The following is a 16,787-nucleotide window of genomic DNA, read 5'->3' as shown; positions in this document are numbered from 1 at the left end:
AAATGAAAAATATTGGCTACTAGGGACTTAATTGAAATTTGGCTAGCATGGGAATAAGTTGAATTTCATGAATTTGTAGTTTTATGAGATAATGGCTAAATTGTAAAAATGTTGAAATATTAGAGGAAAAAGTGTAAAGTTGCCTTAATGTGTATTTTGAACTAAATTGAACCGAATGATAATTAGATAAGTTAATTTAATTACATTTAGATAAGGAAAATTCAAATTCAGATTTAGATCGGGGGAAAAATAACGTTTTGGACTAGTCGATCCGTTCCGTCGTTTTAGGGATCGAGATAAGTTCGTATGTTAATAAGCATTATGATAATTGTGTTTTATATGCTCTAATATTGAATAAATTGTGTATATGACATTGCGGATATGTTCGACAACAATTCGGCAAATGAGAAATCCCGGTTGAACCTTAGGAATAGATTAGGATATGAATGACATGTCATTAGGGGTTATGTGATTTGGGTGCTGGTCCGTACGTCCTACCGGTGGCTGACTTATCCGACATGTGTTGTGTAACAGCTTGATTTTCGGCCTAATCAGAACAGTGGTTTTGGGACCACAAATCTGACATAGTAAAACTTGTTTTTATTACATTTTTATGGTCTACAGTTTTAAGGAATGATTTCGTGAAAATTTTCTTCAAAAATTTTGATGTTTGAGCACTCAATATAGCAAAAAGGACTAAATTGTAAAAAGTGCAAAAGTTGAGTTCTGCATGCTAGAGGTGTCTAATTTGTAACACCCCAAACTCAGCCTAGATGTTATGGCTGAATCTAGCGGTGTCACATTAAAGTGTTTCTCGTAAAGTGTTATAATGCTGAAAAACCCATAATATAATTGTCCTCTTTGTGTGCTCCTAATGGTGATTCTGAGATATTGACATTCATTTCAAAACTTGTGTCACAATCAAAAGGTATTTACTTTAAAAACATTTTGAATATCAAAATATCATTTTATAGCAAAAGTTTTTTAAAACAATTGCGTTCTTGCATTTACTTTGTAAAAACATTGCTTCATTTCAAAACTCGAGTTCCTAACACTAGCAGTTATAAACCAAAGAAAATTAAAAATCCCAAAATTAAAGTTAAAATCCATAATAGCCTTATTATAGTAAAAATACCCAAAATAAAATTAATTATAATTTAAAAAGCAAATGTGAAAGAGTATGCAGTTATGTGGCCGCCTTTGAATCCCTCACTGCACCGATCCGCCTAAGCTTGGGGATTACCTGTACAGATAAACAAAAGGGTGAGTTTATGAAAACTCAGCGTGTAATCCCATATCAAAATAACCATATAGTGATCAGATACAGTCTGGGCCTAAGCCCATCTCAGTGAAGGTGTAACACCCATCACCCGTACCCGATGCCGGGATAGGGTTCGAGGCATTACCAGGACTTTACATTTTGAAACGTACCAAATTAGGTCACCAAGTTTTACTCAAATTTTAAGCTCTTCATCTATGAACAACTCATCCCTTATATAGGCCTTCGATGCCTATAACATACCTAGAGGCAGTGCAGGACAAATTCGGGTACGTTGGATAAACCTTGGGCTACTTAGGAAATTTTTCCTTATCATAAAGTGCCACACGCCCGTGTAGGTGGGCCATGTGGACTCACACGTCTGTGTGACTTGGGGCACGCCCATGCCCTTCAGTCGTGGGCAACACTGACTTATCAACACGGCCATGGCACACACCCATGCTGCCTGCCCGTGGACGACACCGTCTTTTTAACATGGCCATGGTGCATGCCCATGTGGCCTACCCGTGTACAACTTTGAGCTAAAATTTTAAGTGCAAGGGATAGACGGCCATAGCACACGTCCATGGGAGGGAACTGTGTGTCACACATGGCCTAGACACACGCTCGTGTCTCTAACCATGTGGACTCTAATAGGCTATTTTCCAAGCCTTTAGTCACCCCTTTCTACTACTTGTGCTTAGTGGTTACCAAATTCAAAGTAAAACACAATTATACACTTGTAAATAATCTTGATTAAACTAGATGTATGGAAACCTCATATTATTGGTTTCATACATGATACGTTATTTCCCATTTAGTGTTTATGGGTTCCCATGTCCCTTTAATTCATTCGAAATTGGCTCGTTCATGTGACTCATTGCCAATTGGTAACGACCCATCACTTGTAAAGAAAACCATGTATAAATTCGTAGGTCATAGCCTACTTCAATTAAGCCAATTTTTGTGGCCATATACAAAGAGATAAACATATTCTTGCATGCCTTCATTTGGAAAATCCAATGACACATATAACAAAATACTCAAAAATACTGTACATGCCATTGAACAAAACAAACAAAGTCTTTATACCAAAGCTTGTCTAGTTGATAGTGCGTTGACTCTCCAATCGTCTTCCAATCCTTTCGAGTCATCGAGCTCTACGAGACAGGGAAAAAGAGAGGGGTAAGCATTTACATGCTTAGTAAGCTCGAATAACTGGAAAGTAAACTTACAGAGTAATTAGCATACATCCATATTTAAATCATGAAATCATCAATTATAAAACGATTCTCTATCACATGCACTCAATCAATGAGTTAGTTACATAACAAAGCATCATGTAATTTATGTAGATGAGCTCATCATTCATCATCTTATTGACATACATCATATTAATCCTGTTGAGTTTCTAGGAAATCTCGAAGGAATACCCATTATCTGTCAATTCTTACGAATGATCATTTCACATATATGCACTCCCGCAAACCTCACATCTCATGGCAGGATTACCAGTCCAGGCTAAATCCCCCATATCATGAACTCATAAGGTGATGTCGGGATTACCAGTCCAGGCTAAATCCCTTATAATGAAAAACACCCATAATGAGCTCGGATCTGAATTACCAGTCCATTCTAAATTTAGACCCTAATCGGATTACCCGTCCGAGCTAAATCCATAATGCACACATATTCTTCGGGAGGCTTGATCATTTAAGGAACACCCGTCCGGGCTAGATCCTTTTCATACTTGAGATCACGGATTACCCATCCGGGCTAAATCCTTACTGTAACACATGCAGGATCTCTTTACACGTATCAATGAGGGTTTATCCATTGAATTACCTTTGTCAACCTCATCCAAGACATTTTTCACATGTTACCATCAAATATGCATCTCTATGATATTTCATGCTAATAATAAATGAAATCATCATGCATTCACAAATCATTCAATTATGCATATTAGGGGTTTACTTTAAGTTATCCGAACTTACCTGGTATTCTTTTTGGAGTTGTGTTTCGGCTATTCCGAAACCTTGCGTTTACCTTGATCGACCTTCAGAATTTCTTCCTCGGGGTCTATAACAACAAAATTAACTCATTAGTATACTACATTATACATTTCAAGTTTAATATCTACCCCCGGTCCAAATGATTGTTTTGCCCCTAAGCTATCACATTTTTACGATTTAGTCCCGAGGCTCGTATAATGAAACAGATGCACTTTCTATCATAATGAAATAGATGCACTTTCTATCTTACCCAAGCCTAGGCGAACACTTTTCTTTCTTATGGTAGCCCACATTTTTCATTATTTTCTCATTTCTACCACACATTTACATCTTTTTAAAATAGTCCCTATAAGAGTTTTTCATGAAAATAACTAGGAAAATATGTTTAATACATATTCATCTTTCATATTCCCCCATAATCCATCAAAATACAAGCAACTCATGCATGGGTAAATTTTTAAACATGAACCCTAGCATGAAATATGGGAGAAATGGAGAGAGCAAGCTACTGGGATTTCAAAAATACAAAGGGCATAAAAAACGAGGCTTGGGAGCACTTACTATTAAGCTCGGAAAGCTTGAAAACCCTAGCTATGGAAACTCTCAATGTTTCAACTGGACAAGGAAGAGAATGGGCTGATTTTGGTTCATTTTTCCCATTTTATTTCATTAAAATACCAAATGACCAAAATGCCCTTAAGCCCTTCCCTTAAAATTCCATCCATGCAAGCCCATTTTTGTCCAAAAACTTAGAATTTGGGAAAATTTCTCTCCAAGACCTTCTAATTCATAACCCAAAGCAATTTCATACAAATTGCTTCTAGAATTCAAGTTTTTCAATTTATTCAATTTAGTCCCTATTTCCCAATTGAACACCTTACTCAAAGAATTTCTTTATGAAACTTTAACACATGCATATACCCATATTCTAGGCCTCATAATAATCATAAAGTAAATATTTTGATGTCGTATTCGTGGTCCCAAAACCACCATTTTGACTAGGCCCTGTTTAGGATGTTACATTTCTCCTCCTTTAGGGACTTTCGTCCTCGAAAGTCTTACCAGAAAACAGATTTGGATATTGACTTCTCATGGTTTCTTCTGGCTCTCATGTAGCCTCTTCTATACCATGTCGATGCCATAAAACTTTTACTAGAGCCACATTTTTATTTCTCAACTGTTTAACTTCACGAGCCAATATCTTAACCGGTTCCTCTTCATAAGTCATGTCCGGTCGAATTTCAATTTCAGTCGGTGAAATTACATGAGAGAGGTCTGATCGGTATCTCCTTAACATGGATACATGAAACACGTCATGAATCTTTTCTAGTTCGAATGGCAACGCCAAATGATAGGCTAACGGTCTAACTCTTTCGGTGATCTTATACGGTCCGATAAATCATGGACTCAGTTTACCTTTCCGACCAAATCTCAATACCTTTTTTCATGGAGATACTTTCAAGAATACTCTATCTCCAAATTGAAACTCAATTTCTTTTCTTTTCAGATCAACATAAGACTTTTGCCTATCTGATGCCTCTTTTAAACAATCTCGTATCACTTTAACTTTTTCTTTAGTTTCTTTAATCAGATCAGCTCAATGAATTCAATTTTCCTTGAGTTTTGTCCAGTACAATAGAGTTCAGCACTTTCTGCCATAAAAGGCCTCATAAGGCACCATCTTCAAACTTGTTTGGAAACTATTGTTGTAGGCAAATTCTACCAATGACAGGTATTTTTCCCAGCTACCCTGAAATTCGAGGATGCAACAACGCAACATGTCCTCGAGAATTCGAATCATCCGCTTAGACTGGCCATTGGTCTGAGGGTGAAAACCTGTGCTAAAGCTCAACGTTGTACCCAAGGCTTCTTGTAACTTCTTCCAGAATCTTAAAGTGAACCTCGGGTCTCTGTTCGAAATAATCTATAGTGGTACCCCGTGCAATCTTACTATCTCAAAAATGTACAAACCAGCCAATCTATCAAGAGTATAACCCGTCCTTACCGGGATGAAATGAGCCGACTTTGTCAATTTGTCCACTATAACCCATACGGCATCTTTCTTTCCAAAGTTAAAGGTAATCCTGTCACGAAGTCCATGGTAACTTTGTCCCACTTCCATTCAGGGACCATTACAGGCTGTAACAAACCTGAAGGCACTTGGTGTTCAGCTTTAACTTGTTGACATAGAAAGCATTTCGAGACGAATTCAGAAACATCTCTTTTCATGCCGTTCCACCAGTACATCTTCTTTAAATCGTGGTACATCTTGGTACTTCCCGGGTGAATAGACAGATGACTGTTATGTGCTTCTTACAAAATATTCTAAATAAGTTCATTGTCTTTAGGTACACAAACCCTATCTCTAAACATTAAACATCCATCAGGACTAATTTGAAAATCTGACTCAACACCAGACTCACATTGAGCTCTTTTGGCTTGCAAGTCATCATCATTAAGCTAAGCATCATGAATTTCCTGCAGAAATGTTGGCCTAACCTCTAACTCTTCCAGAACTAAACCATCATCAAGCAATGTTAAACGAGTATCCATGGCTCTCAAAGCATATAGGGATTTTCTACTCAATGCATCAGTGACCACATTCGCCTTTCCCGGGTGATAGTCGATAATCAGGTCATAATCCTTAATTAATTCTAACCATCTCTGCTGTCTCAAATTTAATTCTTTCTGAGTCATCAAGTATTTCAAGCTCTTGTGGTCCCTGAATATACGAGAAGTCTCGGCATACAAATAATGCCTCCAAATTTTCAAGGCAAAAACAATAGCGGCAAGCTCTAGGTTGTGGGTTGGATAATTCTTCTCGTGAGGCTTCAATTGCCGTGAAGCATAGGCTATCACCTTGCCATCTTGCATAAGTACACAACCCAATCCATTTAAGGATGCATCACTGTAGACCACAAGCTCTTTTCCCGGTTCAGGTAGCACTAAAACAGGAGCTTCGGTCAGCAATGTCTTTAACTTCTCAAAACTTTGCTGACACTTCTTTGTCCATTCAAACTTAACGTCTTTCTGTGGCAGCTTCGTCATCAGATTCGCTATCATGGAAAACCCTTTTACAAACCTTCAATAGTATCCGGCTAAGCCCAAAAAGTTTCTAACCTCAGTTACATTCTTAGGCAATTTCCATTCAATAATTACAAAATCTTACTTGGATCAACTCGGATGCCTTCACCAGAAACTATATGACCCGAAAATCCAACTTCCTGGAGCCAAAACTCACTCTTGCTAAACTTAGCATACAGTTTCTTTTCCCGCAAGGTCTGCAACACAATTCTCAAGTGCTTCGCATGCTCTGTCTCATCTTTAGAGTAGATCAAAATGTCGTCAATAAACACAACGACAAACTTATCCAAATATGGCCGAAAGATCTTATTCATTAGATCTATAAACACAGCTGGTGTATTCGTCAGCCCAAATGACATGACAAGAAATTCATAATGGCCATACCTCATTCTAAAAGCTGTCTTGGGTACATTCGAGTCTTTAACTCGCAGCTAATAATGACCTCAAGTCTATTTTGGAGAATACGGTGGCTCCTCTCAACTGGTCAAACAAATCATCGATCCTTGGCAAAGGATCTTATTCTTGATAGTCACCTTGTTTAGTTGCCGATAATCGATACATAACCTCATCGAACCATCTTTCTTCTTTACGAACAACACAGGGCAATAGAAATCCTTTATCCGTAAAAAACTTGGCCTGGCAAATCCTTTATTCGTCAGCTCTTGAAACTGTGCTTTTAACTCCTTCAGCTCAGTAGGTGCCATTCTGTACAGGGCAATAGAAATGGGAGTCATCCCTGGCACCAATTCAATACCAAAATCTATCAACCTTTCAGGGGGTAATCCGGATAATTCCTCCGAAAACACATCTGTGTACTCACAGACTATCGGCACGGACTCGATTTTCAGCTTTGTTTCCTTAGTGTTCAGTAAAAATGCAATGTAGGCTTCATATCCTTTCCTCATATATCTTTGGGCAACCATTACTGTGATTTCAACCAGTGACAAACCCAACTCTCTTGATTCGACCCGTAGAATCTTACCATCTGGGCATTTTAACTTAATATACTTACTAATAAAATGGGAAAAATAACACAAAAATGATCATCTTCTCCATAAGTTGCTGCCAAAATTTTCTCTCCACCATAGCTAGGGTTTCAACACTTTTAAGCCTTGATTGTAAGTGATTTCTATGCCTGTTTTTAATGTTCTTTACATTTTTGAAATCCTCGTAGCTCGGTTTACCTGTTTCTACCAATATTTTGAGATAGGGTTTATATTTAAAAATTTACCTGTGAATGATATACATGAATTTTGATGTTTTATGGTAGAATATGAAGCTTGAGATTGTGTTAAACAACTTTTGCTAAGTGATTTTACGTAAAAACGACTAAAATGACATAATCGGTAAAAATACCTAATGTTCATAAGTATATGTTAGAGTGAGAATTGGATGTTGCTGTAGCAGGGAAAAATGATCAGCAAATCATAAAACATAAGAAAATAGGATGAACTTTAATTTATGAGATTTGGGGAAAAGTGTAAATATGTGAAAGTTTAGGGGCAAAATTGTAATTTTTCAAAAATATGATTTTGGGTTGATTTGAATAATATGAATCCTAATTAGACTATATTTGAAATGATAGAGCAAGGAAAATCGAATTCGGGCTAAAATCGGTAAAATACCAAGTTGTGGACAAAATGGTAAAAATGACCATTTTCGCATACGATGTAAGTTCATATGTAAATATTGTAATATAACCGTTACATTAAATAATTTAATGCTATTTATACGATATTATGATTGTTATCATGCAATTCTATGCTTTGTGCTCATTGTTGGACAACATGCAAAAAATTTTATGAATTATGTGAAAAATGTGAAAGATTACCGAAGTATCGTCATTGGGATTCCAAGGAGAATGGTAAAGGAGTACGAACAAGGAAAGTCCCATTGAACCTTAGGAATAGATTCCGATATTTGAGCATCCGAACTCGTTGAGTTGAGTCCAAGTTCACTTATGGATGCGAACGTCCGGACTCGTTGAGTTGAGTCCGAGTTCGTGAGATGTAACTAGGCATCCGAGCTCGTTGAGCTGAGTCCGAGTTCACTTATGGGTGGGTTACATGGTAGCTTGGCTACATAATTTTCGCAGGCTATTGAGTTTGTCTAGTTGCGGGTATGGCACTTACGTGCTTGAAATCCGTTTATCCGAATTATATTCCGATTGTGTTGAACGGGTAAAATTCTAGTGAAATGGAAGAATACTCAAGATGCAAGTGACGTATTGGTAAGTGTTGTGGAATGGGCACTTTGGACAGGTATGTACTCAACCCTCGGGTTGAGACTTGATACGAAAACAATAATCTAGTAAGACGATGAATGATGAATAGAAATGTGATATATGTTTTGGTGATATTATGCTAATGTTGGTTGGTACAATTGCTTTGTTAAGTTATTTGTTATTTGCATGTAAACTTACTATGCATTTATGCTTACTCCTTCCCTTCCATTCCTTGTAGTTTTGACAAGCTGGTTTGGAGATTAGGACGGTCGGAGGCACACTCACACTATCAACGGACCATCTCGATATGGTGGCTTGCATATTTTGGGAATATGGCATGTATAGCATTATAATCCTTTTGTGGATATAATCTTATGATATAGATCATGGATGGCATGGAAATGTTTGAGAATGATTAGCTATTGGAGTGGCTAATCGAGATTATATTTGATAACACGTATGCTTTATGTGCTAATTAATCTATGGAAATCCATAAAATGGTGAAATTGGCTATAAAATAGAATCACACAGCAGCAGTGATGTGAGTTTGAAAAATCACTAAAAATAATAGAAATAGAATTAGATGATGAATAAAATATGGAATTGAAGCTTAATGAATCTATTTTCATTTGGAAGAAACAAAATAAGTAAAAGAGTTTTATTTTATGATATATTTACGTTTTGGTGAAACAGGGTTAGAGCAATTTCTGGATTCCCTTTTCTGACTTCAAAAATTCACCATAATTTGTGTAAAAATAATTAGGACTCAAATTTATATTTATGGATTCCTTATTGAGTCTATTTTTAATTGAAAGAAACTACATAGTCATTGGATATCTGTACAGAAAGAAATTTGATTTGTAGTGCACAGGGGTCAGAGTAGCCGAACCCTAAAATAGGGGAGACTTTAAATAATAAAATGTACTAATTTGCCCAACCAAAAATTATAGAAAAAATTTAGTAGATAGATATATGAGTCTAGTTTCAGGAAAACTTTACGTATCTTAATTTTGAGTTTTGGAACTTGAGATAGGAATTTTTAAGCCACTGTGATGCAGTTAGCCAGCTTGTCTGGAAATTTTAAAAATAAATTGTTTGAGATGTTTAATTAATGAATTAAGCCCGTTAACACCTCGTGCTCGACTCCGGCGATGGTCTCGGGTACGGGGGCATTACATTTGGTGGTATCAGAGCTATGGTTTAGTCGGTTCTCGGACTAACCTAGCATGTGTAAGAGTCTAGCTATACATGCCACGGATCCGTGATAGTGTGATGCGTCCCGACGCGTATGAGCACCGTCTTGTTTAGACAGAGGTACTTTCCAACTGAGCTGCCCTGACCATGTGCAATGTGATGTGAAGGTGTTTGAATAAAATTACGATTATGATGAGTCTCGATTCAGAAAAGTATGAATAAAAGTTTATGATATATATATGTGATAACACGTGAGATGAAAGTTCATGTTGTGATAAATATCCATACTTGCTTAATGCTCATATAATGTAGTGCACTTGGCTTACTTGATAAGATGAACGGGATAACGAGACATTCGTAGAGGTATGAGTAAAGGTTCCTAATATCATGATATGAATTAAAATGTCATTGCCTTGATTGAACGTTGAATGTTGATGAATGTCAATGATATTTTTTATGAAATAAATGATTATAATGAAATTAATTTATCTATGTTAAATTGTTTGGACTGAATTATATGATTGAAATGATATGCATATGATAATTCATGAAATGAAAGTTGCGATTGTGATGCAAATATCTATGTTTGTTTAGCCCTTATATGATGTCATGAGTATGATTTGTTTGAGTAAATGAATGGATAAGTCAAGCTATCCAGAAAACATAGGATGCATGCATAAGTATACTTGTCTAAATGGGATAACTAGAAAATTTGTGTAAACCAACATGAATGATGCATTGCCTGAATGAATGATATGATTTTGATGATGTTGTTAGTAATATGTATTTTTATGAGAAAGTCGAGTCAGAGGCCCTACAACCCCTCCCCCTTACCGAAGTGGAGCTTATAATGGAATTTCATGAGATTTGTACTGAATAAGTTTTCGGTTGAGAAACCAAAGAGTTCAGTGATAGAATAATCATAAACATGATTAGAGACTAAGAATGAGTTGGTAAATAAAGTTAGAGCTAGAAAAGTATTAGGTTGATATAAAGATTATTGGAGCTATGCACTGTCCCAGTTAAAGAATGAATTTACTTTGGTAAATTGAATTACTTAGATACAAGGTCGAGAAAAGTGTAAATCAAAATTTATTCAGAACTGGTCTTCTTTAGTGAAAGGTCTAACATGAAATTTGTGATGGCAGAACTAGTTGTGGGAAATGATATTTGAAATGTGTAATATATGAGTGTGACAGTTACGGTTGGACAGATTTAACAGTTTCTTCTGAGATGTTCTATGTATTTATCCATTCTCAAAAAAAAATTTCTATGGCTGTTGATCTTTTGAAGAAATTCTTGTTATATGGGAATGTTTTCTAATCCTGGTGTTAGATGGATGCATTGGTAGTCCGACTGGTTTATAATTTGTATTACTGTATTTCCTCGGGCATTTTATTACATTTCGTCTGATAAGAATTGATGAAAGGATATGTATGATATTATGATATTGTTTCTTCTACTTAATGCTCCATTTGATATATATGTATGGGAAGATACATTGTTCTTGTTATATTTGATTCCAGTGGGATTAAAAGATGTTTTCTTCTGGACTTCTTTTCTCTGAGGAATTTTTGAGATCTTCTATATTTTCCTATGAGTTAGGTTTTTGATTTTCTAGCATAGCATTGTATCTTGAATTTCTTTATTCTGGGTTTCTCAATCTTGGATTTCTTTATTAGGTTTTCTTGTTATCTTTATTCCATAATTTGTCAATTATGACTTATGTTTGAAGTGCGCTCTTTAGCTTGTGATAATCATGACAAGCATGACTATACTTTTGATTTGATCTTGGTAATGTGGTGATTTTAATATTGGAATTTCTCAAATTTTTATGTAAGGATTTGACAACAGTAAAGGCATAAGTGATAAAAGTGCGAGTTTCAATCGGTATGGTGGATTACTTCTCTTAAGTAAGTCAATTATAATTAATAACTTCAATTAAGATATTTTGGTTACTTGAGCTAATGCAATTGAGATGGTTTTGATTAGCGTAAGAAATGAATAGTAAAGGGTTGCATGATGAATTGTTTAGTAACTAGAAGAAAGGATTACTTGAAATGTCATTCAACGGTGTTTAGATCGGCTCGGGTGTTTAACCTGTGTGAATTATTTATTTGAAAGATTTCATATGACAATTATGTCAGGATTATTTTTTTTAAGTCTAATAATAGAATTTCATTTCTTTACGAGTAAAAGGCAAATAGTCTGCACGAGAAGTGTATACCTCTTAGAAAATTTTGATATGAGTTGAAGCTATTAAGAATGATAAAGTTTTCATCTTACGAAAGATGAAAAGTTTATTACATGTTAGCAAGGTTTGGACAGATGAGAATATTGCTTACCAAAGCATCTGAACTGGACTAGTTTGCATTGAGTAAAGATTTCCTAATTTTTAGTAATGCACTATTGTATGAATGGTGATGTGTTTCATGAAAATAAGGTAATGTGATAGTTTGGAGCATTTGATGTCGCAGAAAATTTGAGTTGTTGATGGGGTTAAAGCCGAGTATCAGGATCTACTAGAATTATCTTTGCCAGTATTGATATTAGGATGAGAATGATAAGGATTATTTTCGAGGCTATATCAGAATTATTTCCATAGCGGAAAGAGGAAAATGTGATAGTGAGTAGTAAACTAAAAGAGAACAATAAGGATCAACTTCTGATGTTGAATTTCAGATTAGATCTGATTCATGGTATTATTATTCCAAGGCTTATACAGAAAGAATTGTATGAAGCTTACAGTGAAAATTTGCCTATTCATTCAGAGAGTAATGACATGTATTGTAATTTGATTCAGATGTTATTGGATTGTGATTTATCAATGATGAAAATTTGTATGATTATTTTAGAAGAGTACAGGTCCCTTTGATTGTTGGATTTCTTGGAATTCTAGTCTCCATTAACCAAATTGAGATCTGGGTTTTATGTCAAGATCACAAGGGAAACTGAGAAGGGTTGAAAGTTTAAGAACAATTTAGAGATGAGTCCGTAGGCTTTCAGAATATATGAGAAATTAAAGAGATATATTGGAGGCACCGCCTGAGTGAAAGTTCTTCGGCATCGAATATGAAATTGAGGAATCTAAATGAAGACCACTTTTCCGGTAAGATTTTTGGGGACAAAAATCCCTAAAGGGGGGAGAGTTGTGATATCCCAAATTAGGGCCTAATCGAAATAGTGGTTTTGGGACCAAAAATCTGAGATAGAAATAATTATTTTATGATTATTTTGAGATCTATGATATGATTGCATGATTGTGTGAAAATTTCGTGAAGAAATTCTATGCATAAAGTGCTTAATTTGAAGTTAGGGACTAAATTGAATAAGTTACAAAATTTGCATTCTAGAAGTTTCTAGTATGAAATTTCTTGGAAATATTAATTAGGAGGTCTTAAATATAAATTTGACCAATTTCTAAGTTTATGGATAAAAATTGGACATGGATGGAATTTTTGAAAGTTTAATAAGGAAGGGCATTTTGGTCATTTTGATATTAAATGAAATAAAATGGGAAAAATAACAAAAAAATGATCATCTTCTCCATAAGTTGCTGCCAAATTTTTCTCTCCACCATAGCTAGGGTTTCAACGCTTTTAAGCCTTGATTGTAAGTGATTTCTATGCCCGTTTTTAATGTTCTTTATATTTTTTAAATCCTCATAGCTCGGTTTACCTGTTTCTACCAATATTTTGAGCTAGGGTTTATATGTAAAAATTTACCCATGAATGATATACATGAATTTTGATGTTTTATGGTAGAATATGAAGCTTGAGATTGTGTGAAACAACTTTTGCTAAGTGATTTTACGTAAAAACAACTAAAATGATAAAATCGGTAAAAATACCTAATGTTCATAAATACATGTTAGAGTGAGAATTGGATGTTGTGTAGAAGGTAAAAATGATCAGCATATCATAAAACATAAGAAAATATGATGAACTTTAATTTACGAGATTTGGGGAAAAAGTGTAAATATGTGAAAGTTTAGGGGAAAATTGTAATTTTGCCAAAATATGATTTTGGGTTGATTTGAATAATATGAGTCCTAATTAAACTATATTTGAAATGATAGAGCAAGGAAAATCAAAATTCGGGCTAAAATCGGCAAAATACCAAGTTGTGGACAAAATGGTAAAAATGACCATTTTCACATATGAGGTAAGTTCATATGTAAATATTATAATATAACCGTTATTTTAAATCATTTAATGCTATTTATACGATATTATGATTGTTATCATCCAATTCTATGCTTTGTGGTCATTGTTGGACAACATGCAAAAAAATTTATGAATTATGTGAAAAATGTGAAAGACTACCGAAGTATCGTCATAGGGATTCCAAGGAGAATGGTAAAGGAGTACGAACGAGGAAATTCCCGTTAAACCTTAGGAATAGATTCGAATATTTGAGCATCCGAACTCGTTGAGTTGAGTCCGAGTTCACTTATGGATGCGAACGTCTGAACTCGTTGAGTTGAGTCCGAGTCTGTGAGATGTAACTAGGCATCCGAGCTCGTTGAGTTGCGTCCGTGTTCACTTATGGGCAGGTTACATGGTAGCTTGGCTACATAATTTCCGCAGGCTATTGAGTTTGTCTAGCTGCGGGTATGGCACTTACGTGCATGAAATCCGAGTATCCGAATTATATTCCGATTGTGTTCAACGGGTAAAATTCTAGTGAAATGGAAGAATACTCAAGATGCAAGTGACGTATTGGTACGTGTTGTGGAATGGGCACTTTGGACAGGAATGTACTTAACCCTCGGGTTGAGACTTGATACGACAACAATAATCTAGTAAGACGATGAATGATGAATAGACATGTGATATATGTTTTGGTGATATTATGCTAATGTTGGTTGGTATAATTGCTTTGTTAAGTTATTTGTTATTTTCATGTGAACTTACTAAGTATTTATGCTTACTCCTTCCCTTCCATTCCTTGTAGTTTTGACAAGCCGGTTTGGAGATCAGGACGGCCGGAGGCACTCTCACACTATCAACGGACCATCTCGATATGGTGGCTTGCATATTTTGGGAATTTGGCATGTATAGCATTATAATCCTTTTGTGTATATAATCTTATGATATAGCTCATGGATGGCATGGAAATGTTTGAGAATGATTAGCTATTAGAGTGGCTAATCTAGATTATATTTGATAACACGTATGCTTTATGTGCTAACTAATCTATGGAAATCCATAAAATGGTGAAATTGGCTATAAAACAGAATCACACAGCAGCAGTGACGTGAGTTTGAAAAATCACTAAAAATAGTAGAAATAGAATTAGATGATGAATAAAATATGGAATTTAAGATTAATGCATCTATTTTCATGTGAAAGAAACAAAATAGGTAAAAGAGTTTTATTTTATGAGATATTTACGTTTTGGTGAAATAGGGTTAGAGCAATTTTTGGATTCCCTATTCTGACTTCAGAAATTCAACATAATTTCTGTAAAAATAATTATGACTCAAATTTATATGTGTGGATTACTTATTGAGTCTATTTTTAATTGAATCAAACTATATAGTCATTGGATTTCTGTACAGAAATAAATTTGATTCGTGGTGCACAGGGGTTAGAGTAGCCGAACCCTGAAACAGGGGAGACTTTAAATAATAAACTGTACTAATTTGCCCAACCAAAAATTATAGAAAAAATTTAGTAGATAGATATATGAGTCTAGTTTCAGAAAAAATTTACAGATCTTAATTTCAAGTTTTGGAACTCGAGATATGAATTTTTAAGCGACTGTGATGCAGTTAGCCAGCTTGTCTGGAAATTTTAAAAATAAATTGTTTGAGCTGTTTAATTAATGAATTAAGCCCGTTAACACCTCGTGCTCGACTCCGGCGATGGTTGTGACAGCCCTAAATTGACCCTAGTTGGGAAGTGGTTTCGGGACCGCTAAATCGAGTCACCAAAGTATTTGAATGTGATATTTATTGTCTAGAATATGTGAATATGAATGTGTGAAAGTTTTAAGCTTCGATTTAGTCGATTGCATGTGAATTTAGTTAATAGGACTTATGTGAGAAAATTTAGAAATGTGCTAGGCAAATGTAAGTGGCCTATTAATGCATGTTATAAGAATGAAGGGTTTGCATGTCAAATATCCATTTATTTTGAGTAGTGGCCGGCCATGGATGGGTCATAGATGATAATATGAATTTCCTATTAGCATTATGGGTTTAGAAAATAAAATAGTGAATTAAGAATGATAAAACTTGAGGTGAGTGGGAGGAGAAACCAAAGTTGTCCCCCCTTACTCCCCATTGCCTTGACTAGACAAAGAAAAGAAAAAAAAAGTTCATCCTTGGCCGAAAATTCGAAGGAGGAAGGAAGAAGAAAGGTTTAAGAGGTTCGGCCATGCATGTAACTAGGCTAAGGTATGTTTGATGTTGCTCCATGAGATTCATGTATAGGACTACCCTTTTGTTGTTGGTCATGTACCCTTTGGTTTTGTATAAATTTGGATAGCCATTCGAAAATGGCTTATATACACTTTGAGCATAGCATTATAATTGTTTTGTATGTTGTTCATTGAGAGGTATGGAAATGTTTGGTAACGATTAGCCATTGGGATGGTTAATCATGATCATTTTGGTGCTTTGTATGACAAATTCTAGTTGATTCATGGAAAACCATGAAATAGGTAAAGTTTACCTTAAAAACAGATGCTGACAGCAGCAGTAGTGTGGATTTGAAAAATCACTAAAAATAGTAGGAATGAAATTAAATAGTGAATAAATTATGTAATCGTACCTTGATGAATCTAATTTCATATGGAAGAAACTAAATGATTATATGAGTTGTATTTTAAGAGATATTTAAGTTTTCATGGAACAGGGTCAGAGCGATTTCTGGATCCCCTGATCTGACTTTGGAAATTAACTATAAATTAACCAGAGATAATTAGAGGTCATGCCATATATGTATAGATTTTTTTTTAGTCTAGTTTCGTTAGAAACAAACGGCATAAGTAATGAAGCCCTGTA

Source organism: Gossypium hirsutum, chromosome A06, assembly GCF_007990345.1.
Source record: "Gossypium hirsutum isolate 1008001.06 chromosome A06, Gossypium_hirsutum_v2.1, whole genome shotgun sequence".
Lineage (NCBI taxonomy): Eukaryota > Viridiplantae > Streptophyta > Magnoliopsida > Malvales > Malvaceae > Gossypium > Gossypium hirsutum.
Note: the sequence above shows the minus strand (reverse complement) of the source record.